We start from the raw sequence: 27,142 nt of genomic DNA, 5'->3' as shown, positions 1-27,142 counted from the left end.
TGTGTGTGTGTGTGTGTGTGTGTGTGTGTGTGTTGTAGTAGATCAACAGCGACTGATCTTTGGAGGCAAACAACTGGAGGATCATCGTCTGCTGGTTTTATGTTGAATCCAACACAAGACAAAGATTGAGATAACTCTAAGATGGGAGCCAGCCACTCTAGCCCGCCCAGCTCTGGTAACCCGGGTACGGTAGTAATGAAAAGTTAACTTTATTTTAAACCCATTCCCTATATGTTTCCTCCTGGGACACATTTTAATTAGTTGTGCACTGATTGCAATTTTCTGGCCGATCACCGATTTTTAAAAAGCCTGACCTGCCGATTCTGATTTTGGCCGATACCGTTTCTTTTATAACTCACAGCATACACCTTCAATGTTTGAATCTTATTTTATTAAAAAACAATAACACAGCAGTATTTTTCTTTAACAAATAAAGGAAATCACAATGTCTGAGGGAGTTAATGAAATATTGAACTTTTGACAGGACAAACTAACAAAAGAACTGCAACCATAGGCCTAAATAAAGTGTCCTGAGTTCTTGGTTTCGTTCAGGGGCGATTCTAGGGTCAGAGCTTTAGGGGTGCTGAGCCCCATTGAGCCCCACTGCCACCACCCACCCTCAATCAACGGTCATTAGATTCGATTAGATTGAACTTTATTGTCACTGAACAAAGTAACAGCTACTTGGACAACAAAATGCAAAATATAGGCCATCTACAGTAATGCCAATAAATTAGTACAGGAGTATGACATGTTACTGTTTTGCTCGCCACTATTCGCTATATTATATTCAGGGCCGCCCCTGCCTACACGCAGAACACTTAGAGTGAGTAGGGCCCCGCGATCCAATAGGGGCCCCGTTTTGCACAAAGGATGCGCATATGCACAGCCGTGCGGCGCTACTAGATCAGCTGTCAGCGCGAGGCAGGAGAAGAGAGAGAAGAGACCTTTTTAACGCCGTTAATGTCCGTTAACGATGTTAATGGTGTTAACGGCCCAGCACTAGTAAACATCTAGAACTTTGTGGCATAAGCAGCACTAAAGCTCCATGTACAGCTGCTGCTGCTACTCCAGAGGCAGGAGGAGAGATGCTAGCCTCCAGTCCAGTCAGCTAGAGTCTAGATGTGACTGTGGTCTTGAGATGAAAGTCATTTTCCAGCGGCCCTTACCATTTATTAAATGTCTTGTTGACACCTTTGTCTGCATATACATTCACCTCTGTTGTAGGGCAGTTGTACATGTATCAGTTGTTGGTCGTATTTTCGGCTAAAGTTTATAATCTATTTTATCACCACACAGGGATTTGGCTAATGTTATTTGGTGAATTTAATCTATGACAGGCAGCTTTGGAGGAGATATTAGAGATAAATATTGATAGAAATGACTGTATTTGAAACTTTTGTTGACAGAAGGAACTAAATTTGAATGTAGCTACATTTTGAAATATCAGTCTGTTTGGTACTGAATTAGTATGTTTTATTAGGATTGTAGTTGTAGCCTATAATAATGGTGATGATAATAATGACAATAATAGTAATAATAGATAGCAATAGCAATAACAGCTACAGTGGCTCTACAAATGAAGATCAACAGAGAGATAAACTGTGAATCAGTTTACCTTAAAATATCTTTGAACATGGATGGATATGCTTGCTTTACCATTAATTATGAAGGGGACATACAAGTCAAAAACAAGTATAAGTCAAAAACAAGTATTTATTTACAGTTCTTTAAAGTATTGTTTTTTTTAATTACAAATAGCTGTAATGTAACATTGTAACAAATAGTTTATATAAATCCAAATGAAGGGGTAGTGAATTCAAATTTCTCAACATTGCACAAACAATACTTTTGTATTTGCAGAAACATAATAGAGTAAATGTACAGATTGTCATATCAGTAACAACATTTTAAAGATTTTGTGCAGTTTAATTATCTTTAAGTGCAAATTAAAGTGCACACATTCAACAGTGAACTATATACAAATATAATCTCTGGCCAATTGTATAGATTTGCAAAAATGAAAACAAACAAATATAAACAGATGAACACATTGCCTGAAATCATCATTTGAATGAAAAAAATAACTATTAAAAACCAACATCAACAGTTATTAGATTTTGTGTATATATATATATATATATATATATATATATACACACACATATGTATGTATGTGTGTGTGTGTGTGTGTGTGTGTGTGTGTGTGACAGAGAGAGACTAAGATTGAGTGTATTTCTACATTACATTACTTGTATCGAAATTTTGCTCGTCTCTCTTTCAAAGCAGCAAAGTGATCAATAACCCTCTCATTGAAATCAGGCATGTTCCTGACTAGCTCCCTCTCCATGGAGAGCATGGCCAGTGCATTCAGACGTTCCTGGCCCATTGCATTGCGCAGGAACGTCTTGATTCTCTTCAGGGTAGAGAAACACCGCTCAGCTTCAGCCGTGGTCATGGGAGTGGTTATGAGAATGTTCAACAGAGCCACAGTCTCAGAAAAGGTCTCCTGGAGGTTGTATCTCTGCAGCACCTGGTACAGTGCCAGAGCACCACAACAGCTTGAATTCAGGATTCTCATAGATGAGAGAAAGTTCTGTCCTGAGTTTTGCCTTGTTCAGCATGGGATATGCCCTCAGAGTGGCATTCAGAGCCTCAACAGGAAACGTATGGCAGTGCTGCTCAAACATCTCAGCCTGTAGTAGTGTGGCACTCACAAGGTGGTCGCTGAAAGAGAACCTTTCTTTGGCGTGAGCCAGGATTGTGCTGCAGATCTCCCTTGACAGCCTCTGCTTGTCCTCTTCTCCCAAGGCCCTCCTTGGTCTTGTGGTTCTGGTCACCACTTCCTGCTGCTGTTGAGAGGAGTCTCTGAGGGCAAGCAGACCAACAGTGTTAGTACATGAAAATATGAGTGTCTGGTAACATTTAGAAAAGTGAAGAAAATGCTCATTTCAAAACACCAATATTTATCTAGTTATTAGTAACAATAGTATCTAGGTTTACCTAATGTATATACAGTCACCAGCTACTTCATTAGATACACATGTGCAATAAAATTCAATACAACAGCTGCTATAACTTCTGCTTTTTCAAAGCACTTACATTTTCAGCTTTATTGACATTGTCAGAAAAGTGATAATTCTACTTTATCTTCATTATTGATGTTGTAGTGAGTGGTGATGCTGGTGGTGTAATAAATTGCATTATCTTGAAAAGTGTTTCTAATATTTTGTATGTTAATGGAGTGGACAAAATATTAGGAACACCAGTCAATATAATGCACTCTCTAATACTCCACAATCATCCACTATGACTTCAGTAATAAACAAAGTAGAATCAACTTTTGACATCAACAAAAACTGAAAATGTATACGGTAAATTACATTAATGTAGATTTTATAGCAGTTATTGTATTGCATTGAATTAAGTTACACATGTGTACCTAATAAAGTGGCCAGTGAGTGTATTTATGACAAGGTTCAGTATTAAGAAGGATTGAACAATATTATTGTATCTTACCTTATTGCCTGCACACTGCTTGTGAAGCTCTGGAGGGCACGCTTGATGAAGACTGCATCAATGTCCTTCTTCTGCAGCTGCTGGTACAGCATGTCAACGTGAGGCATGATCTGATGAAACAGCTGCAGAAAAAACTGGAGGTCCTCATCCTGCAGCATCCTCAGGAAGCCAGATGCCTCCCTCACTGTGGTGCTGTCAAATGAACCCGATGTCGTGATGGATTCAAAACACTGCATGAGGTCATCAAGGTTCTCGTGCACAGTGTTGACGATCCTGCTACTGAAGTTCCATCTTGTGGATGAAGCTCTTGGCAGCCTTCTTTCAACGATCTGGTCAAGTATGCTGGTGCGTTTTGGTGACCGGGTGAAAAAAGTGGCAATACCGCACAGGTCGGAAAAGAAAACTCTCACTGCTGGGACGTGAGATGTGGCCTGCTGCATGATCAGATTCAGCTGGTGTGCATAGCAATGCACATAATGGGCATTTTTGAAATGCGCACGCACCTTCTGCTGTACACCAGCCTTCTCTCCTCTCATCACACTGGCTCCATCATAGGCTTGCGCAATGAGTTTCTCTCTTTCGCCTTCGGAAAAAAGACTGTTCAGTCTGTCCATAAGCACACTAGCTATCGACTCAGATGTTGAATCCATAACAGGTAGAAACTCAAAGAAACGCTCCTGCACCGCATGTTTTGAGTCGACGTATCTCAACACAAGCACCAGCTGCGTCTGTGTTGAAACGTCAGTGGTCTCATCCGCTTGGATGGCAACAAATTTAGCGGACTTGACCTCCTCCGTGACATGTCCTCTGATGACCGCTAGCATGCTTTCCAGGAGCTCATTCTGCACGGTCTTTGACGTCCCCTTGAAAACTGTGGCAGTTTTCAAGTGCTCCTCAAACACCTCATCCAGCGATGCCACCAAGTCAACCAAGCCACGAGAAACGCCTGGGTTGTTGGAGCCCTCACTTTCATCTTTTCCTCTCAAAGCTAACTCAAACACGCCACAAAATTTGACATAGTGGATGAGGCGGGCCAGGATGTGCCGGTTCTTGCTCACCTCATCATTGTGACGACGAACCGCTAGCCTGTAGCTTTCATCCAGCTGCATTGCGATGTTCACCAGCCCAAACGCAGAAAACCTCAGACAAGTGTCCATGTGGGTCTTAGAGGACTCGTGTTTCTTCACCTTTTCGGACAGATGGTGCATGTCGGTGACTCCTGTAGTTGTCCATGCGGTGGTGTCTGCCGTGCTGCCATCAGGATGAAACAATGTGCAAGGGTAGCAGAACAAAGCGTTAGCTGCCTCACAGCCAGCTAGCCAAGTTTTCCGTTCATACCAGCTCCGCGAAAATCCCCGGTTATATGATTTCCCTCCCTTTGTAGAAACTTGTTTTATGTTTAAATTTGGTCTGGGAGGTCCTAATTGTTTAGTTGCCAATTTTTCTTCGTTACTACGACGACTGAAGGGGATTTCTTTCAGTGAAAGTTGCTCCGTACACTTGCCATGATGTCCTTGAATGCGACTTGCGCGGCAGTTACGTGGTCTATGCTCACGTTACGTATGACGAAAGCACGTTAGGGCGAGCCCTCCCGGAACCCATAGAGAATGCATTGTAACGACTGAAATATGAAAAAAACTGACATTACATGAGAGTCAATGACAGCAGTCAGGGCGATTTTCACCCTGACTGAAATCGCCCAAAGGGGGCGGTACTTCATGAAGCACAGCCCTACGCTGATTGGATAATGACATACAGAGCTGCTCCAACTGTCTAGAACTGTCACAACCGCTATAACATTGTGAAGAATATGATATAAAAAAAATTCCTCCTTTTCCCCCTTTGGTGGTGCGTCGCCCGATCGCCCTTATGAACAAGCCGCCACTGAGTTTGACTGTAGTTGCGCTAATAGCGCTAACGAAGCTACCCGGGCTAACCGAACTAACTGGAAAACGGTGCCTGGACTCCAGTACTCGCCGATATGGTATCGGAATCGGAACAACTCTAGAAGGAAAGAAGTATGAGACAGAGCTTTGGAGCAACTTACTTAGTTGATTCACAACACTACAAGTAAAGGATTCTCACTCTGCGTGTGTCGCTGGATGCCGGAATAGTTCATCATATCTGGAAGAAAAAAAAGTTGGATTACTGGTGCCTTCCTCACGGGGGCAGCGTAGCATTTGATGATACAGTGTGGCAGCTAGATGCCAAACTGTAGAAGAAGAAACAACCAGAGGAGAGGGTTTTCCACGGCGGGACAAGTTAGTTAGCCTCCAGAGGGATTTAGAGACTCTGGAGGTGACGTTTGGTTTTCACCATCGCTAACTGTGCACAACGTCAGCAGCTGAAAGCAGCATGGCTAATTATGCACAGAGTCTCCGCTGATCATAAACATAGTGATTGTGAATTAATGACATCACTAACTGTGTACAGAGTGTCTGCTGCTTGTTGTAAACAAACAGAGATCGCTAAGTGAACACAGAGCTAACTGTAGCTAACTGCCGCTAATGGCGGCTCTTCTTAATGAGCCGGCCTCCGGTTTGTTATCAGCTTGTTAGAGAAGAAGAGTAAGAAGGAGTCGCTGGATTTGTCTCTAGTCACTTTCTTGAAAAATAGTTGCTAAGGGGTTCTGAAAAGTTGCTAAATTTAGCAACAAAGTTGGGAGCACTGCTTTGCCAGTGGGGGCTGTTATCTTCTAGGTAGATAAGATCACTAGATAAGATCGGTTTGAGGTAAAAGAATCGGCCGATCCCGCAAAATTAAGGAAATCGGTGCCGACCGATCGATCGGTGCACCCCTAATTTTAATTAATTTTAATAAAACAGCTGAGCTGCACTTCACTGTCCTGACAGTCAGCTCAGCTGACATTTTGTTATGATTTGTTAAAAATCCAATTTTTCATTGATAATCAGATTTAAATCAAATTGTTGTGTGCTGATCAATCCTTCAAAACCTTCACTGGCAGCCTGCTGTTTTCAGACTTCAATAGAAAATCCTCCTTTAGTTTTACAAAGCACATGTGGGACATGCTGTCAGTCTATATCCCCAGCAGGTCTCTCCAGTCACAAGGTGGAAATCAGTATTTATGCTCCTGTTCTTTTAAAACCAAACTAGATACCGTTCTTTTCACTGGAGCATTTTCTGAATGAACACACTGTACTTGTACAGCATGTTCATTTGTATATGAAAATGTTTTTTTTATGTGTCTGTATGCATGGATGTCTCAATTTACACATTGTTCTTTTATTTTGTTACATTTCATTTGACCTATATCCTGTTTTCCACTGCATCAGAATGGTCATTAAAGGTTTGCAAGTGGACATGAAGGAAAAACTGACAAATGTTCAGCTATGCTACGAGTCTATATGAAAAAAATATTGATTTGATATTTTTAATGTTATATTACATGTGAATAAATGTGACTATTTAACTGTTTAACTCTGTCCAACATACAGGGAATGTTTTTACATATATCCACCTGTTGGACATCAAATACATTCTGCATTCATTTAAAGAGAAACTTTATTAAGTGATGCAGTTATTAAACACAAACTTTTACTGTTTTTAAAAAAAATAGATGTCATCCTCATCGTGAAAGATTTGACTGGGAAGACCATAAAGATCAACCTGCCCAACAATGAGTTTAAGAGCGTCACAGTGCTGCAGCTGAAGAAGAAGATCGAGTCTGTTGAAGGAGTCCCAGGTAAAATCTCTTGGCCTTTCACATGTAACCTACAACTGTTCACTATTAAAATGACCAGTTGAAGCGTGCAGAGTTTAGTCTAATGCTAAAATGATGGACTACAGATCAGATTAGGTTCATACTTGTATTCCTGGTTGCTACTTGAACATGTTGTGAATATATATCTGTATTCACTCTCAACATTTAGCTGTGTCTCCTTAAGGCCTCCTCTCAAACAGGCAGTCTGCTCTGATTGGTCAGTGTTTGTGTCACTTCAGCTGAATGAGCGTTAAGGCCCAGTGACAGCACTTTCTGCCTCTACTTCACTATATTTATAACATCACAACTTAAGAGAAGAACTTCAATCTGTGTGAGTGGATGAGTTTAATGATCAGATGGTTGATACTATGGACCATGGAGTGTGACTGCAGCTCTAAAAGGATCAACTAACATTACTTTTAACACGTTATTTAAACTTTATACCAATAATGAATGACTTTCTGTTGTTTTGGGAAATGTTGTCAGTGACTGGTTTGACCCCCTGTGTGTGTGTGTGTGTGTTGTAGTAGGAGAACAGGAACTGATCTTCAGAGACCTCCGGCTGAAGGACTATCGTCTGCTGGCTTCATGTGAAATCCATCATGAGACAACCATTCACTTAATTAAAAGTATGGAACATTTATTTCTTTTTTAAACCCATTCCCTGTATGTTTCCTCCTGGGACACATTTTAATAAAACAGCAGAGCTGCACTTCACTGTCCTGACAGTCAGCTGACATTTTGTTGTGATTTGTTAAAAATCCAATTTTTCATTGATAATCTGATTTAAATTAAGTTGTTATGTGCTGATCAATCCTTCAAAACCTTCACTGGCAGCCTGCTGTTTTCAGACTTCAATAGAAAATCCTCCTTTTGTTTTACAAAGCACATGTGGGACATGCTGTCAGTCTATATCCCCAGCAGGTCTCTCCAGTCACAAGGTGGAAATCAGTTCACACATTGTTGTTCTTTTATTTTGTTACATTTCATTTGACCTATATCCTGTTTTCCTCTGCATCAGAATGGTCATTAAAGGTTTGCAAGTGAGCAAAAACTGACTAATGTTCAGCTATGCTACTAGTCTATATGAAAAAATATCTATTTGATATTTTAAATGTTATATTACATGTGAATAAATGTGACTATTTAACTGTTTAACTCTGTCCAACATACAGGGAATGTTTTTACATATTTCCACCTGTTGGACATCAAATACATTCTGCATTCATTTAAAGAGAAACTTTATTAAGTGATGCAGTTATTAAAGACAAACTTTTACTATTTTTTTTTAGAAAATGATGTCACGTTCTTCATTAACTGTCTTAAGAGGAAGACCATAGCGGTCCACCTGTGTGACAATAAGTTTCAGAGCGTCACAGTGCTGCAGCTGAAGGAGAAGTTGGAGCCTCTAACAGGATTCCCAGGTAACATCATGTTCATGATTAAAATGACCAGTAGAAGCGTGCAGAGTTTAGTCTAATGCTAAAATGATGGACTACAGATCAGATTAGGTTCATACTTGTATTCTTGGTTGCTACTTGAACATGTTGTGAATATATATCTGTATTCACTCTCAACATTTAGCTGTGTCTCCTTAAGGCCTCCTCTCAAACAGGCAGTCTGCTCTGATTGGTCAGTGTTTGTGTCACTTCAGCTGAATGAGCGTTAAGGCCCAGTGACAGCACTTTCTGCCTCTACTTCACTATATTTATAACATCACAACTTAAGAGAAGAACTTCAATCTGTGTGAGTGGATGAGTTTAATGATCAGATGGTTGATACTATGGACCATGGAGTGTGACTGCAGCTCTAAAAGGATCAACTAACATTACTTTTAACACGTTATTTAAACTTTATACCAATAATAAATGACTTTCTGTTCTTTGGGGAAATGTTGTCAGTGACTGGTTTAAACCCCTGTGTGTGTGTGTGTGTGTGTGTGTGTGTGTGTGTGTTGTAGTAGATCAACAGCGACTGATCTTCGGAGACAAACAGCTGGAGGACGATGCTCTGCTGGTTTCATGTGGAATCCATCATGAGGCAACCATTGAGTTAATTCTAAGTATGGAACATTTACTTTATTTTCAACCCATTCCCTGTATGTTTCCTCCTGGGACACATTTTAATAAAACAGCAGAGCTGCACTTCACTGTCCTGACAGTCAGCTAAGCTGACATTTTGTTGTGATTTGTAAAAAATCCAATTTTTCATTGATAATCTGATTTAAATTAAATTGTTATGTGCTGATCAATCCTTCAAAACCTTCACTGGCAGCCTGCTGTTTTCAGACTTCAATAGAAAATCCTCCTTTAGTTTTACAAAGCACATGTGGGACATGCTGTCAGTCTATATCCCCAGCAGGTCTCTCCAGTCACAAGGTGGAAATCAGCATTTATGCTCCTGTTCTTTTAAAACCAAACTAGATACCGTTCTTCTCACTGGAGCATTTTCTGAATGAACACACTGTACTTGTACAGTGTGTTCATTTGTATATGTGAATGTGTTTTTATGTGTCTGTATGCATGGATGTCTCTATTTACACATTGTTGTTCTTTTATTGTGTTACGTTTCATTTGACCTATATCCTGTTCTTTACTGCATCAGAATGGTCATTAAAGGTTTGCAAGTGGACATGAAGCAAAAACTGACTAATGTTCAGCTATGTTACGTGTCTATATGAAAAAAATATCGATTTGATATTTTAAATGTAATATTACATGTGAATAAATGTGACTATTTAACTGTTTAACTCTGTCCAACATACAGGGAATGTTTTTACATATATCCACCTGTTGGACATCAAATACATTCTGCATTCATTTAAAGAGAAACTTTATTAAGTGATGCAGTTATTAAAGACACACTTTTACTGTTTTAAAAAAAAAAATAGATGTCACGGTCATCGTGAAAGATTTGACTGGGAAGACCATAAAGTTCGACCTGCCCGATAATGAGTTTCAGAGCATCTCAGTGCTGCAGCTGAAGGAGAAGTTGGAGCCTCTAACAGGAGAACCAGGTAACATCATGTTCATGATTAAAATGACCAGTAGAAGCATGCAGAGTTTAGTCTAATGTTAAAATGATGGACTACAGATCAGATTAGGTTCATACTTGTATTCTTGGTTGCTACTTGAACATGTTCTGAATATATAATAATAATAATAATAATAAATTTTATTTGTAAAGCACATTTCATAAAGAAATCTCAAAGTGCAACAGAAACCAGAAACAAAATAGACAAAAGACTAAGAGAAAACTCAGACACATTAAAATCAGCAGTAGATTAAAAAAAGACACAGTACATTATTAAGATTAGTTGCAGAGACAATAATAAAACATCTAGGGACAATCTAAGAATGCCTCGCTGAACAAAAAAGTTTTAAGCCCTTTTTTAAAGGTGTCCACAGACTGGGGTTGACGTAAATGTTCAGGGAGGAGGTCCAGATGTGGGGGGCAGCGGAGCAGAAGGCTCGGTCTCCCATGGTGAGGAGTCTGATGGAGGAGGTTTATGCTTTGGGAGCGGAGGTTACGGGTGGATGAGTGAGGGGTGAGGAGGTCTTTGAGGTATGGTGGGGCGTTGCTGTAGATGCAAAGGTGGGTGATGAGGGCGATCTTGTATTTAATTCTTGAGGTTATGGGAAGCCAGTGTAGGTTCTGTAGAACGGGGGTGATGTGGTCGTATTTGTGGGTTTTCATCAGAGTTCGGGCAGCAGAGTTCTGAATGAATTGAAGTTTCTGGAGGTGTTTGTTGGGTAAATCGATGAGCAGGCTGTTACAGTAATCAAGCCTTGAGGAGATTAGGCCGTGGATGAGTTTTTCGGCATCAGAGAAAGTGAGGAAAGGGCGGAGTTTAGAGATGTTCTTTATATGGAAAAAGCAGGTTTTGTACAGATGTTTGATGTGGTTTACAAAGGTTAGTTGTGGGTCCAGCTTCACACCGAGGTTGGTTACTGAGGTAGAGAGAGGGATGACTTGACCGGAGAAGGAGATGGTGGTTATTATGGGTGATGACTGGACCTGATGAAGGGTGCCAATTTGTATGGCTTCGGTTTTGGAGCTGTTTAACTGAAGGAAGTTGTGACTCATCCACGCCCTAATCTCCTCCAGGCAGTTGGAGAGAGCTTGAGTAGGTGATGATGAGAGGACCGGGGTAGAACGTAGGTTGGCGTGAGTACGGAGGTATAACTGAGTGTCATCGGCATAGCAGTGAAACGAGATGCCGTGTTGGCTGGTGACACGACCCAGTGGCAGCATGTACAATATGAACAGGATGGGTCCTAGGACAGATCCTTGGGGGACACCACAAGTAACAGGGGCTGTTTGGGACCTGGCAGATCCCAGGCTGACGTACTCCGTCCTGTCAGTGAGGTAAGAGGTGAAGCAGTCCAGTGTGGAGTGATGGAGACCAATGTCGGTGCGGAGGCGACTTAGGAGGATGTGGTGGTCGACAGTGTCGAAAGCCGCTGAAAGGTCGAGGAGGATGAGCAGGGAGGGGGATCCAGAATCGGCAGAGATGAGAAGGTCATTGGTTCCCCTCAACAATGCTGTCTCTGTACTGTGGGCAGTGCGGAAACCAGATTGGAATATTTCAAAGAGTGAATGATGTTGTAGATGTTCCTGTAGCTGTGCGGCAACAGCTTTTTCAAGCACCTTGGACAGGAATGGAAGATGGGAAATGGGCCGGTAGTTGGAGAGAGATTCTGGGTCGAGGCTAGGTTTCTTTAGAAGAGGCTTGATAGCGGCAGTTCTGAGTGAGGGCGGGACATGGCCGGAGTTTAACGAATGGTTTATTATTTGTGTGATATGACAGACAGGTTTGATTTGATGAGTGTTGTAGGGATGGGGTCCAGGGGGGAGGTGGAAGGCTTCATTTTTTTGATGAAACCCTCAACTTTGGACTGTGTGACTGTAGCAAAGGTGCTGAAAAGTGCAGGTTGAGGGCCGGCAGATGGCAGAGATGGAGCTGGGGAGCCTGAGAGCTGAGACCAGATGGAATTGATCTTGTCTTTGAAAAATGCAAGAAACCTGTTGCAGTGATCTGCTGTGGGTTCTATACGAGTTTGGTTTTTGGGATTAAGGAGATGGTTTATGGTGGAAAAGAGCTGTTTTGAATTTCCTGGACAGTTATTGATGATGTTGGAGTAATAGATGGACCGGGCTTCTATAATAGATATATCTGTATTCACTCTCAACATTTAGCTGTCTTCTTAATCTTAAAATTAAGATTAATTACTTTATTAATCCCATAATGGGGAAATTCAACCTCTGTATTTAACACATCCTTTTTTTTTTACACACCATGCAAGGAGCAGTGGGCAGCACATTACTGCGCCCGGGGAGCTGTGCAGTAGGGTTAGGTGCCTTGCTCAAGGGCACTTCAGTCCTTGACCTGTCAGTACCGGGATACGAACCGGCGACTCTCCAGTTACAAGCCCGATTCCTAACCTCTGGGCCTCCTCTCAAACAGGCAGTCTGCTCTGATTGGTCAGTGATTGTGTCACTTCAGCTGAATGAGCGTTAAGGCCCAGTGACAGCACTTTCTGCCTCTACTTCACTATATTTATAACATCACAACTTAAGAGAAGAACTTCAATCTGTGTGAGTGGATGAGTTTAATGATCAGATGGTTGATACTATGGACCATGGAGTGTGACTGCAGCTCTAAAAGGATCAACTAACATTACTTTTAACACGTTATTTAAACTTTATACCAATAATAAATGACTTTCTGTTCTTTTGGGAAATGTTGTCAGTGACTGGTTTGACCCTCTGTGTGTGTGTGTGTGTGTGTGTGTGTGTGTGTGTTGTAGTAGGAGAACAGCATCTGATCTTCGGAGGCCAACAGCTGGAGGACGATGCTCGGCTGGTTTCATATGGAATCCATCATGAGGCAACCATTGAGTTAATTCTAAGTATGGAACATTTATTTCTTTTTTCAACCCATTCCCTGTATGTTTCCTCCTGGGACACATTTTAATAAAACAGCAGAGCTTCACTTCACTGTCCTGACAGTCAGCTCAGCTGACATTTTGTTGTGATTTGTTAAAAAATCAAATTTTGCATTGATAATCTGATTTAGATTAAATTGTTATGAAAAAATATCTATTTGATGTTTTAAATGTTATATTACATGTGACTAAATGTAACTATTTAACTGTTTAACATACAGGGAATGTTTTTACATATATCCACCTGTTGGACATCAAATACATTCTGCATTCATTTAAAGAGAAACTTTATTAAGTGATGCAGTTATTAAAGACAAACTTTTACTGTTTAAAAAAAAAAAAATAGATGTCAGGGTCATCGTGAAAGATTTGACTGGGAAGACCATAAAGTTCGACCTGCCCGATAATGAGTTTCAGAGCATCACAGTGCTGCAGCTGAAGGAGAAGTTGGAGCCTCTAACAGGAAAACCAGGTAACATCATGTTCATGATTAAAATGACCAGTAGAAGCGTGCAGAGTTTAGTCTAATGCTAAAATGATGGACTACAGATCAGATTAGGTTCATACTTGTATTCTTGGTTGCTACGTGAACATGTTCTGAATATATAATAATAATAATAACTAGAAAATTCCTAAAGAAATTTTGATTGTGTGCTTGCCTCTGGACCGTGACTCTCGTGGCTTATCAAAAGGGGCAGGGATTAAACAGGGACTTTCTGCTGAGTACACTCACACCTCATACAAGTCTCTAGGACAAACGGTTCACTAGTTAGTAAAATGGGCGTGGCTTATCAAAAGGGGCGGGGTTATCAATCACCAGTTAAACAGGGACTCTATGCTGAGTAATCGGACATCTTATACAAGTTTCTAGGACAAACGGTTCATTAGTTAGTAAAAGGGGGCGTGGCTAATAAAAAGGGCGGGAATTTATGAATTATTGTTATGTAGAACTGAAAAGTGATGAACCATCATCATGCATGACAAGTTTGAGGCAGATTGGACAATGTATGGTCAAGTTATAAGGTCTCGTGTTTTATGAAGAAAGCCATGTCTGTTTACTGAGAGTAAACTGACAGTTATCAGTTAGAATGTCTGTGTTGGAGGAGGGGGGGGGGGCTTTGGTAGCTAAGCAACCACGTGGCCAGGTGGAGTCGACCAATCAGAGCAGAGCAATCAACTGAAATTAACTGACGATGGAGACAAGTGAGCAGACAGAGGTCGACAAACTTGAAATTCTGGCCTCGAACAGAAAGCATTTTCGGCAAAACCATAATACCTATCATTGATCCGACTTTACTTTGAGCGTCCTGAGTTCTTCCTGAACATCTCCATATGTTTTTTTTTAAGAAAAATGAAAAAATAGCTTTGTTAGAGCGATTTTAAAAAACTGTTAAATTTTTTTTTTGAGAAATCTTCCTTCATTTTTAATATGGGAGCCGATGCGGCAGTTGGTGCATTTTGTTTGAGCATCTGTGCGTCCTGCGCCCAAACTATAACTCTGACAGCTTTACCAGAGGATTGTGAGTGAGAGGACAAATTTTCCTACGTTTCTGTGTATAAATTATTTCTGTAGAGTGAAATTTGCGGCCTGGAGCGCAGTTTTCAAATTTATTTTTTGACAATTCTTTCTCTCCCTCTACACTCTGTTTGATGACTTCCCCACTCTAGACTCTCCATAGGGTTACATTGGGGGGATTTTTTGACGTGTTTTTGCCCGATAATTTGAAAACCGTTTGTCGAAACCCTTATAAAAGTCATAGCACACTTGTCATGGGCGAGCCGGTCGATTTGATACCTTTTTTGTGTATGTGTGGCCAAAACTCTGGGAGGAGTAGTCGACCGAAAAATGACACGGAAGAAACGGAAGAATAAAAATAAATACTAGAAACAAAATTCCAGGGAAATTTTGGAGTGCCACGGGACTACTGCCGGATGATTCTCGTGGTTTAAATCAGCAGTTAAACAGGGACTCTGTCCTGAGTTCACAAACACCTCATATAAGTCTGTAGGACAAACGGTTCACTAGTTAGTAAAAAGGGGCGTGGCTACTAAAAGGGGCGTGGCTACTCAAAAGGGGCAGGGTAATAAACCACCAGTTAAACAGGGACTCTGTCCTGAGTACACAGACACCTCATACAAGTCTGTAGGACAAACGGTTCACTAGTTAGTAAAAAGGGGCGTGGCTAATAAAAGGGGCGTGGCTACCCAAAAGGGGCGGGGTAATCAACCACCAGTTAAACAGGGACTCTGTCCTGAGTACACAGATACCTCATACAAGTCTGTAGGACAAACGGTTCACTAGTTAGTAAAAAGGGGCGTGGCTACTAAAAGGGGCGTGGCTACTCAAAAGGGGCAGGGTAATAAACCACCAGTTAAACAGGGACTCTGTCCTGAGTACACAGACACCTCATACAAGTCTGTAGGACAAACGGTTCAGTAGTTAGTAAAAAGGGGCGTGGCTATTAAAAAGGGCGTGGCTACCCAAAAGGGGCGGGGTAATCAACCACCAGTTAAACAGGGAGTCTGTCCTGAGTACATAGACACCTCATACAAGTCTGTAGGACAAACGGTTCACTAGTTAGTAAAAAGGGGCGTGGCTACTCAAAGAGGGCGTGGCTCCAATCACCAGTCAAACAGGTACTCTGTCCTGAGTTCACAGACACCTCATAGGGGTCTCTACGACAAACGGTTCATTAGTTAGTAAAAGGGGGCGTGGCTAGTCAAAAGGGGCGGGGTTATCAATCACCAGTTAAACAGGGACTCTATGCTGAGTAATCTGACACCTTATACAAGTTTCTAGGACAAACGGTTCATTAGTTATGAAAGGGGGCGTGGCTAATCAAAAAGGGCGGGAATTTATGAAATATTGTTATGTAGACAATCAGTGATGAGCCATCATCATGTATGACAAGTTTGAGGCAGATTGAACAATGTATGGTCAAGTTAAAAGAGTTAACTGTTTTCAGTTAAAATGTCTGTGTTGGAGGAGGGGAGATGGGGGGGGGGGGGGGGGGGCTTTGGTAGCTAAGCAACCACGTGGCCAGGTGGAGTCGACCAATCAGAGCAGAGCAATCAACAGAAACTAACTGTCACTGACAATGCTTTGCTAAAGTGAGCAGCCAGAGGTGGACAAACTGAAAATTCTGGCCTCGAACAGAAAGCATTTTTGGCAAAACCATAACACCTATCACTAATCTGACTTCACTTTGAGCGTCCTGAGTTCTTCCTGAACGTCTACATATATTTTTTTTTAAAGAAAAATGAAAAAATAGCTTTGTTAGAGCGATTTAAAAAACCTCTTACATCTGATTTTTTCAAAAATCCTCACGTGTTTTTAATATGGGACTCAATGGGGCAGTTGATGTGTCTTGGTGGCACTTCTCTGTGTCCTGCGCCCAAACTATAACTCTGACAGGTTTACAAGAGGATTGTGAGTGAGACCACAAATTTTCCTCCGTTTCTATGTATAAATTATTTCTGTAGAGTGAAATTTGCGGCCTGGAGCGCAGTTTTCAAATTTATTTTGTGACAACTCCTTCTCGGCCTCTACACTCTGCTTGATGACATCACCGCTCTAGATTCTGAACATTCCGCGCAATACACACACATGGGAAAATCGCCGTCCCCATTAGTTTGGAAAAATGGAAATGTTTTCGCACTTCGTGCGAAAACTATATGTGCAATCGCTCTGAAATTTCACAGGACTAGAGTTAAATTCAGGCCCTACAACTTTCTAAATCGGTTCGGAATTTTACGAGCAACGGTTTGCGAATGGTGAGGCCCCAAAGTTTGCGCAATGCGTTCCGGATGGGCCGAAAAGTGCACGTTTGTGCACGTTGTGCGAAAACGTGCACGCCGATCGCTAATAAAAGTCATTCCACACGATTCCCGATTAGGGCGCAACTTTTGACGTTTTTACTTTTTGCGATTTCTCAAAGCTGTGGGACTAGTTACGCGCCAAAGTTTTTACGGAAGAATAATCTATAATATATAATAACTAGAAACAAAATTCCAGGGAAATTTTGGAGTGCCACGGGACTACTGCCGGATGATTCTCGTGGCTTAAATCAGCAGTTAAACAGGGACTCTGTCCTGAGTCCACAGACACCTCATACAAGTCTGTAGGACAAACGGTTCACAAGTTAGTAAAAGGGGGCGTGGCTACTCAATGGGGGCGTGGCTTCAATCAGCAATTAAACAGGGACTCTGTCCTGAGTTCACAGACACCTCATACAGGTCTGTAGGACAAACGGTTCATTAGTTAGTAAAAGGGGGCGTGGCTAATCAAAAGGGGCGGGAATTTATGAAATATTGTTATTTAGACAATCAGTGATGAGCTATCATCATGTATGACAAGTTTGAGGCAGATTGGACAATGTATGGTCAAGTTAAAAGAGTTAACTGTTTTCAGTTAAAATGTCTGTGTTGGAGGAGGGGAGAGGGGGGGGGGGGGGCTTTGGTAGCTTAGCAACCACGTGGCCAGGTGGAGTCGACCAATCAGAGCAGAGCAAGCAACAGAAACTAACTGTCACTGACAATGCTTTGCTAAAGTGAGCAGCCAGAGTTGGACAAACTGAAAATTCTGGCCTCGAACAGAAAGCATTTTTGGCAAAACCATAATACCTATCACTTATCCGACTTCACTTTGAGCGTCCTGAGTTCTTCCTGAACATCTACATATATTTTTTTTTAAGAAAAATGAAAAAATAGCTTTGTTAGAGCGATCTAAAAAAACTGTTAAATCAGATTTTTTTTAAATTCCTCGTGTGTTTTTAATATGGGACTCAATGGGGCAGTTGATGCGTTTTGGTGGCGCTTCTCTGTGTCCTGCGCCCAAACTATAACTCTGACAGCTTTACCAGAGGATTGTGAGTGAGACCACAAATTTTCCTCCGTTTCTATGTATAAATGATTTCTATAGAGTGAAATTTGCGGCTTGGAGCGCAGTTTTCAAATTTATTTTTTGACAATCCCTTCTCTCCCTCTCCACTCTGCTTGATGACATCACCAGTCTAGAGTCTGAACATTCCGCGCAATACACACACATGGGAAAATCGCCCTCCCCATTAGTTTGGAAAAATGGAAATGTTTTCGTACTTCGTGCGAAAACTATACGTGCAATCGCTTTGAAATTTCACAGGACTAGAGTTAAATTCAGGCCCTACAACTTTCTAAATCGGTTCGGAATTTTATGAGCAACGGTTTCCGAATGGTGAGGCCCCAAAGTTGGCGCAATGCGTTCCGGATGGGCCAAAAAGTGCACGTTTGTGCACGTTGTGCGAAGACGTGCACGCCGATCGCTAAAAAAAGTCATTCCACACGATTCCCAAATAAGGCGCAACTTTTGGCGTTTTTACTTTTTGCGATTTCTCAAAGCTGCGGGACTAGTTACGCGCCAAAGTTTTTACGGAAGAATAATCTATAATAAATAAATAATAATAAACATGAGCAATAATAAGAGATGCCTCGTGCTTCGCACGAGGCACTCATCCTCACTGCTTGCAGTGAAGATGAGTGCCTCGCTGCTCAGCCGTGGCACTAATAAACATGAGCAATAATAAGAGATGCCTCGTGCTTCGCACGAGGCACTCATCCTCACTGCTTGCAGTGAAGATGAGTGCCTCGCTGCTCAGCCGTGGCACTAATAAACATGAGCAATAATAAGAGATGCCTCGTGCTTCGCACGAGGCACTCATCCTCACTGCTTGCAGTGAAGATGAGTGCCTCGCTGCTCAGCCGTGGCACTAATAATAAGCCCACGGAATAACAATTAGTGTGCTTTTGCAAGAAAAGCACACAAAATTATTGTTATGTAGAACTGAAAAGTGATGAACCATCATCATGCATGACAAGTTTGAGGCAGATTGGACAATGTATGGTCAAGTTATAAGGTCTCGTGTTTTATGAAGAAAGCCATGTCTGTTTACTTAGAGTAAACTGACAGTTATCAGTTAGAATGTCTGTGTTGGAGGAGGGAGGGGGGGGGGCTTTGGTAGCTAAGCAACCACGTGGCCAGGTGGAGTCGACCAATCAGAGCAGAGCAATCAACTGAAATTAACTGACGATGGAGACAGTTCCATCAAAGTGAGCAGACAGAGGTCGACAAACTTGAAATTCTGGCCTCGAACAGAAAGCATTTTTGGCAAAACCATAATACCTATCATTGATCCGACTTTACTTTGAGCGTCCTGAGTTCTTCCTGAACATCTCCATATGTTTTTTTTTTAAGAAAAATGAAAAAATAGCTTTGTTAGAGCGATTTTAAAAAACTGTTAAATTTTTTTTTTGAGAAATCTTCCTTCATTTTTAATATGGGAGCCGATGCGGCAGTTGGTGCATTTTGTTTGAGCATCTGTGCGTCCTGCGCCCAAACTATAACTCTGACAGCTTTACCAGAGGATTGTGAGTGAGAGGACAAATTTTCCTACGTTTCTATGTATAAATTATTTCTGTAGAGTGAAATTTGCGGCCTGGAGCGCAGTTTTCAAATTTATTTTTTGACAATTCTTTCTCTCCCTCTACACTCTGTTTGATGACTTCCCCACTCTAGACTCTCCATAGGGTTACATTGGGGGGATTTTTTGACGTGTTTTTGCCCAATAATTTGAAAACCGTATGTCGAAACCCTTAGAAAAGTCATAGCACACTTGTCATGGGCGAGCCGGTCGATTTGATACCTTTTTTGTGTATGTGCGGCCAAAACTCTGGGAGGAGTAGTCGACCGAAAAATGACACGGAAGAAACGGAAGATTAAAAATAATAAAAATAGTCCCGGTGAATAGTAGTTAGTGTGCTTTTGCAAGCAAGCACACAAAATAATACATTTTATTTGTAAAGCACTTTTCATAAAGAAATCTCAAAGTGCAACAGAAACCAGAAACAAAATAGACAAAAGACTAAGAGAAAACTCAGACACATTAAAATCAGCAGTAGATTAAAAAAAGACACAGTACATTATTAAGATTAGTTGCAGAGACAATAATAAAAACATCTAGGGACAATCTAAGAATGCCTCGCTGAACAAAAAAGTTTTAAGCCCTTTTTTAAAGGTGTCCACAGACTGGGGTTGACGTAAATGTTCAGGGAGAAGGTCCAGATGTGGGGGGCAGCGGAGCAGAAGGCTCGGTCTCCCATGGTGAGGAGTCTGATGGAGGAGGTTTATGCTTTGGGAGCGGAGGTTACGGGTGGATGAGTGAGGGGTGAGGAGGTCTTTGAGGTATGGTGGGGCGTTGCTGTAGATGCAAAGGTGGGTGATGAGGGCGATCTTGTATTTAATTCTTGAGGTTATGGGAAGCCAGTGTAGGTTCTGTAGAACGGGGGTGATGTGGTCGTATTTGTGGGTTTTCATCAGAGTTCGGGCAGCAGAGTTCTGAATGAATTGAAGTTTCTGGAGATGTTTGTTGGGTAAATCGATGAGCAGGCTGTTACAGTAATCAAGCCTAGAGGAGATTAGGCCGTGGATGAGTTTTTCAGCATCAGAGAAAGTGAGGAAAGGGCGGAGTTTAGAGATGTTCTTTATATGGAAAAAAGCAGGTTTTGTACAGATGTTTGATGTGGTTTATTAGGTTAGTTGTGGGTCCAGCTTCACACCGAGGTTGGTTACTGAGGTAGAGAGAGGGATGACTTGACCGGAGAAGGAGATGGTGGTTATTATGGATGATGCCTGTGTAGTGACAAAAATCGTTATAAGGAGGAAAGATCACTGAGTCGTTGGAGTATAAGCAAAAAAGGTTTATTCCAATTGCAATTAGGAGAGCACAAGGTACAGTCAATAAGGTCTGCACAGAGTGACTGCAGACAAAGAGAGCTAACAGTTTTTATAGAGTTACAATGAGTGTGTGTGTATTGGTTAAGGAGGTACAGCCTTATGACCTTGAGGACTTGAGATAGCAGGCATCCTACGCAAGAACAAGAAGAAGCAACTGTGACATGTTATCTTACAGGATGAAAAGGGCGGATTGTGTTCGCATGAAAATGATATAAAATTAATTGAAAGAGATATAAAGTTATGTGAAAATGATTATAAAGTTATGTGAAAATGTTCAGAGAGTTATGTGAAAAGGCATACGCATGGCACTTTGTCATAACATTTCCCCCTTTTGATCCGTAAGGATCAACTAGAGAGAAGATCAAACACTACCAACAAGGAAAACAAAAAAAACCCATAAAGGAATGTACAAAAGAATCACCATTAAACAGTATCAGACTGAACATTCCGCACTGGTTTAAGACCAATCATCATCAATAATGGCAACAGTGAAATAGACTCAAGGGAGAGAGCAACGCTGTTTTTTTAAGGGGGACAGCCTCCTAGTATAATGAGCAAAGCACAGTGGGGCATAAAATCAACCTACACATCAAAATCATCATTAACATCAGAGTCAGAGTCAAAAGCGGATTCAAAGGAAGTGTCATCAGAGGCGAGAGCAGACTGGAAAGCAGGAGGAAGTGGGGTGGGGTCAGGCAAGGAAATGAGTTCATACCTTATGAGCTGAGTAGTGAACATGGAGGAAACAAAGCCTTTAAGCAGGGGGACAATACAAGTAACAAACAGGAAGAATTGGAGCCATCAGAAGAAAGTCCTAACAGGCAGCCCTGTGTGAGCCAGGCAAGAGAGGTAACGTTAGAGTCGGAAGAGGTCAGAATTGGACGTACACGGAGGTGGGGAGCAGGAGGAAGAGTGGTTAAGGGAGAGGGAGGAGTTAGCGTAAGGTGGGGAAGGAGGGTGTAGGAAATAGAGTAGGGGGAACACTATAAGGAAAGCGACCAGGCAAAGCAACAGAGGGTACCACGGAGGCCACAAAGGCCACGGGCACAAAAGGGATGGCAGGGGTGGTGGCGCTCCATAGCCTAAAGGTTAAGGGCTTTGAGAATCAGGAAGAAAGCAATAAACGGAAGACAAATGAAAACAAAACCTAAAGAGAAAGTCAAGACAACCAGAAAAAATGTGTCACCTGTCCTACGCCGTAGGTGTCGCAAAAGGAAGATATGGTGGGGTGTGAGAGCAGTGTAACTGCATATGCCTGGGACTGGCACTTGTGATGTCACAGGTTGCTAGGCCAACCTGCTAGTCACAACACTCTCAACACCGTGTGTCAGAGTCCAGTGTGTTGGTGTGTAAATCTGTGGACAGAAGAGAGAGGGGGGAGAGACAGAGCCTAGACTAGTGGCTTGGCACCACGTGTTGCAGTCAGAGCGCTTGTTACACCTCTGGCTGATCTTGTCGCAGGGGAGCGCTATTTCACCTCACCCTAAAGTTGGAGGCTTGGCACGCCTCACCCTTGGCTTGGCAGAGGGTCCGAGGAGGCGGGACCTTAAAGTTGGAGGCTTGCGTGGATCCAGGTGGCCCTCTCAGCAACTTTCACGGCCGTATGGGTTGTCAGCAGGACCTGGAATGGGCCCTGCCACCTCTTATGCTTCCATGACTTTCGCCTGAAGTCTTTCACCATCACATAATCACCAGGGTGGAGCTGATGGATAGGACTGGTGGCTGGAGTTGGAAGGGCAGCAGTCACCTGTCTCCTAATGTCTGCAAGGTGTTTGGTTAGGTTAGCACAATACATTAGCATAGCATCTTCACACAGTGCAGAGCTGGAAACTTCGGGGCGTCCACACCTACAAAGGGAGGAGCTGCAAAAAGAATCTCATAAGGGCTGAGGTTAGCATTAGGTCGCTTGCGCATCCTCATGTACACAAGCACTAGAGGGAGTGCTTGTGTCCATTTGAGGCCTGTGTCTTCACAACATTTGGCCACTTTGTTCTTCAATGTCCCGTTCTCACGCCCAACAGCGCCACCACTGGCCAGGTGGTAGGCACAAATGACACAGGCTTGGCAATGTTTTTGAGCATAGGTTGAAAAACCTTTAGTGAACCAATGTTGATCAATCATAACCTGCATCCCCCCTTTGACGCATGGTCAAGACCATGTGTCAACTTAGCATAATGGGGAAACAGACTGCCACTGCTTCTCGTCAGAAGGAGAGGCTAGAGTCTGTACTGCAGAGAGTGAGTCGGGGACAGAGAGGGAACTGAGAGAGTGTGTGTGTGTGTGTGTGTGTGCCTGCTGGGGGAGCAGAAGAACAGACGCAGCCTGCTCATGCATTTCCTGTGGAACCAGGGTCAAAGGAGTTAGTGTGAGCAGCACATTTACACACAGCAACACACAAAACAGCTTCTAGGAGGTCAGCAATGAGAGAGTGATGTAGGATGGGCTCTCCATCACTCTTCAGGAAGCCCCTATACTTCCAAAGGGCCTGTAATCAGATTTAGGTGTAACAACAACAGGTTTGCAGTTTTTAATCAGGCCTACATCATATTTGCCATTCGCCCATAAGGAGTCAGGGACTTCCTTTAAGGCAGGGTGAACCTCAGTAGCAGACAGTAACACAGCAGTTTCCCCTTCCACCCTGTCTGCATCAATCAGTACATGCTCTGATCTGAGGCAGGGGAAACAGAGTTTGCAAAATGATTTGTTAACCCCCCCCTTTTGATGAATACATCACAGCAGGGTCAGGAGTTTGTGTCCAATCGGAAAAAGTTGCGCAAAAATTTACCCATGGGCCCAAGTCTCTCCATTGGTCAGAATTTGGTTTGGAGAGTGAAATGTGTGGATGTGAACCTGGTACATGGTAAAAGAGTAACTGTTCATCAGTCAACGTCACTGAGAGTGCACATCTTGTCTGCGACCAGTAGAGGGTGTCAGTCATGAGGTTGTCATTGACGTCAGCAAAGAAAACGTGTTCAAAGTCGAGGTCATGGTCATGAGCCACGTGTGACGTGCCGTGGAAAGCCTCAGCTCGCAAAAACTGCGAAGCCGGGTTAACCAGTGCGCGTGCACGTGCTATCAGTGGCTGTGCTACATCAATAGGAATTTTCCACTGGTATACATAGAGCAGGTTTTCAGTTAGCCAACTGGCTAATTGGTACGTTACCACGGGGTCACTTTGCAGGGGGGAGGTGGAGGAGCCTCTCCGCACAGCTTTAACGCCATCTGGTGTCAAGATGAGGTCCACTCCCAGAGTCATCATCAGGTCTCGTCCCATCAGATTGAAAGGACAGACAGCAGAGAAGAGAAAAGAGTGTTTAATTTTGGTTAAAGGTACAGGATGTACACATGAAATGGGAATGGTGAACTGTTCTCTGATCCTGTTACCACATGCACCAATGGAAATTATGTTTCTGCCACTATACCTTATGTGTGGAAACACAGATTGTTTTAAAACAGAGTGAGTAGCAACTGAGTCAACAATGAAATCAACATTTTGGCCTTGGACTTCTAAAGTCATAGCAGGTAATTTTTGCACACTTTCATCAGTAAGATGTACATATGTACCAACAGGCTGTGTTTGTATTTTCTTTTCTAAATGAGTGATAGCATTTGTCAATATCTTGTGTTGTTGCTGCGGTGTAAGCGTGCATGTGTGTGTGTTTTCACTTCCCTTTTGTGGAGCAGGTTGGCTGGGCGTCTGGTCAGCGGGCACCCTCCCTTCCACCTTACCCCCGGACGGTCAGTCTGAGGCCTGTGTCTGGCTCAGGTGTCCACCGTCGCCTCCAGGCGGTCCTCCATGTCCTCCGCGTCCGCGCCCACGGTTGGCTTTGGGATAGGGACAGTCTCTAGCCCAATGTCCAGTCCCACCACAGTTAAAGCAGATGTTGGGGTCGTAGTGGCCACGTCCACGTTGTGGTTGCTGGGTCTGCTGGGTCTGCTGGGTCTGCTGGGTCTGGTCTGCTGGTGGAGAAGCTGCATCTGGGCTCGATGGGCAGTATCTTTCCTTGTCTTCTTCTCAGCTTCAGTCTTTTCCTGCAAGTGCTTGTAGGCGTAGTTAGCATGTCTTACCACATCGGCCAGTCGGACAGAGGACTCATTATGACATCAGTTGAAAGTCCATTCAGGAGCTGCTGCTTCAGGAGGCTCTCATATGCTGACATCTGGTCCCCTGGGAAGTTACGTGGTTTAGGGATGCCACTGTGGTCATCAAACACTTGTTGCAGGCGGTGGACATAGTCTTCAGGGGTCTCATCAGCTTTCTGGGTGCAGGCGTTGACCTTGGAGAGATCGCTGTGAAGAGGGAAAGCTTCTTTGATGCTTGTAACGAGGCCTTCCATCCATCGTCTGTATGCGACATCCTGTGCATTTCTGCCATCACCATCTGCAGCAGTCTGCCAGTCAATGGTGGAGGGCTGGACGTGGTCAGTGAAGTGTCGTCTGATCTTAGCAAAGTCTGCTCCGGACAGCTTCCTCATCATAATGCGGCCCATTTCACTGGAAGTTGGTGTGAAGTCTCTGATAAAGGCCATCACTGCGTCACCGAGGACTTTGTCGTGTAATTTACTGGTCCAAGTTGTAGGTCAAATAGCTCATAAATTAGTTTTTAAAGGAGTCCAATTGGAAAAAATTACTTCTCTATCTTCAACAGTTATTCAAAAGCCCGGTTGTAAAACAGGTCTCAAAAATCTTCAAGCAGGAGTCCAAGATGTTGTTACAACACTTTATTATCGATAAAAAGTGGAGAGAACAAATATAATACACACAAGGTGCAGTCCATAAGCTCTCTAACTCGAACTGAAACTTACATGAGGTTTTATAGAGAAATCACACACATCTGTCCATCCCATCATAAATATTCATTATGACCTTTCCTCCAATAAAATTTGTTGATTCTTTAGATTTCTCCTCCTAGGGGCTGCTCCAAATCCGCCCCCCTAGGTGCAGGTGGCATTACCTCATCCCCTGGCAGAGAGACATCAATATGTTTAGGGGTTGAAAATATCACTATGATTTTAAGTCATCCATAGGTTCCCATAGGGCCTTTCTATGCTTTATTTACTATGATTTTGAGTTATCCATTGGTTCCCACAGAGTCTTTCTATATTCTTATTTCTCACTCATCTCTGTTTGTCATACAGAGCCTTTTTTATTTTTCATTTCTCACTAATTATATGCTACTGTTTTTTCTTCTTGCCCAGCTGGGTAGCCTTGCTTCTTATCAGCTCTCCAGGACAAGCGCTCTAATGATCATTTCTGGCGAAAGATCACAGGTGTTTTTTCTGGCACAAACTTAACATTCTTATCTAGGCCTTATTTTACTTCTCCTCTCTTCCAGTACTTCTCCACCTTTCAGTTAAATCTCTGCAGCATTTTGATTATACATATAACATCATATAGATCACTCAGGGTTACATTATTTAATCACACTTTGTCATACAAATAGCTACGTAGTCCCTCTAGAGACCCTCATAAAGAGATACTAGCTAACTCTCACCACATTATTTACTCTACAACTTGACCTCCCTGTGTGGCTTTAGGGAGGTGTTCAGCTGCTTGGAGCAGGTCGGCTACAGTCCACGGGCGGTAGACATAACCAGCTGCGCCTTCATGTCCCATCACTTGGACCACTGGGAGTGTGAATGTTTCTCCTCCCCTGCCGGTGTCATCCTTCCTGTCGTGGGACCTAGTGTGGTGTAGCCTTGGGCCTGGGTGTGGAGTCAAAGTCGGAGGCAGCTGTGGTGATTGTGGGTCTCTGGCGCTGCTGGGGGCACTGCTGGTTGGTGGTGATGGTGATGTCACTGGAGGGGTTGGAGGAGGCTGTCTTTGAGGGGAGGCAGCGTCAGCAGGCGGGTTGTAGGGGGGGCGGGGGGGCAGATCGAGGAGAGTGTCGCTGCTCAGAGGCCCGCCACCATGACCTGTTAGAGAAGGATACAGAGAAGACTTGGATTTAATCTTTGATTTTGCAACTTTATCTGTTTGTGATCCCTCTTCAGCTTTTAACAGTGTCATGGTTTTAAAGCCCTGCTTTCTTTCCCTGTGCTCACATTCATCCTCCCACACATTCAGACATTCCACATGTTTCTCAAGTTCTTTGATTTTTTCAGTTTTAACTTTGCCTTTTTTCATCAACTCATCTTTTTCTGTCTGTAAATTTGTTCATAATTGTTCCAACTGATTTTTGCTCAG

At 42.8% G+C, this 27,142-nt stretch overlaps 1 protein-coding gene and 2 long non-coding RNA genes across 3 annotated transcripts in view; all 3 read left to right on the top strand.

The window, feature by feature from the left end:
* The window catches only part of LOC131989470 (uncharacterized), a 299,290-nt gene that overhangs the window by 83,495 nt on the left and 188,653 nt on the right, over positions 1 to 27,142 (top strand). The window lies entirely within an intron of this gene.
* On the top strand, positions 8,205 to 10,236 carry LOC131989535 (uncharacterized). The gene is made up of 3 exons (XR_009395960.1): positions 8,205 to 8,664; positions 9,201 to 9,302; positions 10,131 to 10,236. It is a non-coding gene; the product is annotated as an uncharacterized LOC131989535 (long non-coding RNA).
* LOC131989544 (uncharacterized) lies at positions 13,062 to 13,587 on the top strand. The gene is made up of 2 exons (XR_009395964.1): positions 13,062 to 13,152; positions 13,535 to 13,587. It is a non-coding gene; the product is annotated as an uncharacterized LOC131989544 (long non-coding RNA).

Source organism: Centropristis striata, chromosome 17 (genome assembly GCF_030273125.1).
Source record: "Centropristis striata isolate RG_2023a ecotype Rhode Island chromosome 17, C.striata_1.0, whole genome shotgun sequence".
NCBI classification, from domain to species: domain Eukaryota; kingdom Metazoa; phylum Chordata; class Actinopteri; order Perciformes; family Serranidae; genus Centropristis; species Centropristis striata.
The sequence above is the reverse complement of the archived record's forward strand: the minus strand, read 5'-3'. Positions and strand labels throughout refer to the sequence as shown.